This window comes from Oreochromis aureus, linkage group 9 (assembly GCF_013358895.1).
Source record: "Oreochromis aureus strain Israel breed Guangdong linkage group 9, ZZ_aureus, whole genome shotgun sequence".
In the NCBI taxonomy this organism is placed as follows: domain Eukaryota; kingdom Metazoa; phylum Chordata; class Actinopteri; order Cichliformes; family Cichlidae; genus Oreochromis; species Oreochromis aureus.
In genome coordinates, this window is record NC_052950.1 from 33,745,049 (window position 1) to 33,745,530 (window position 482).

Below are 482 nucleotides of genomic sequence, written 5' to 3' on the forward strand. Positions count from 1 at the left end.
AGTTGAAATATGTTCAGGGGTGGAGCCTTATCATATGTGTCCACTTTGGTCAAGGTCGGACAATGTATGACAGAACGAGAGGCAATAAGATTTTCATGGCGAGTCATCGAAATTCGCCGTGGCGCCACGACCTCACAGTAACCCGAAAACTCAAAAGCTCCGCAATTTAACATGGCCCAGGTGTGTAGTTGACACTGACCAAATATGAAGCTTGTACGATGAAATTCCAATGAGGAGTTCGCAAAAGTTCGAGGCATGGAAATGGCAAAATTAGAGCCAAAATGTCACCTTCACTTCCAAATGGCGGACTTCCTGTTGGGTTTAGGACATGGCCATAATAGACTTTTATGTGCGTCTCCGAACGTTAGATATGTGTTCCGAGTTTTATACATGTAGGTCATACCCATCTCGGGGGCTCGCGTTTCTCATTTTTCTAGGTGGCGCTACTGAGCCAATTTTCCCTGGACATGTCTCACGGACAT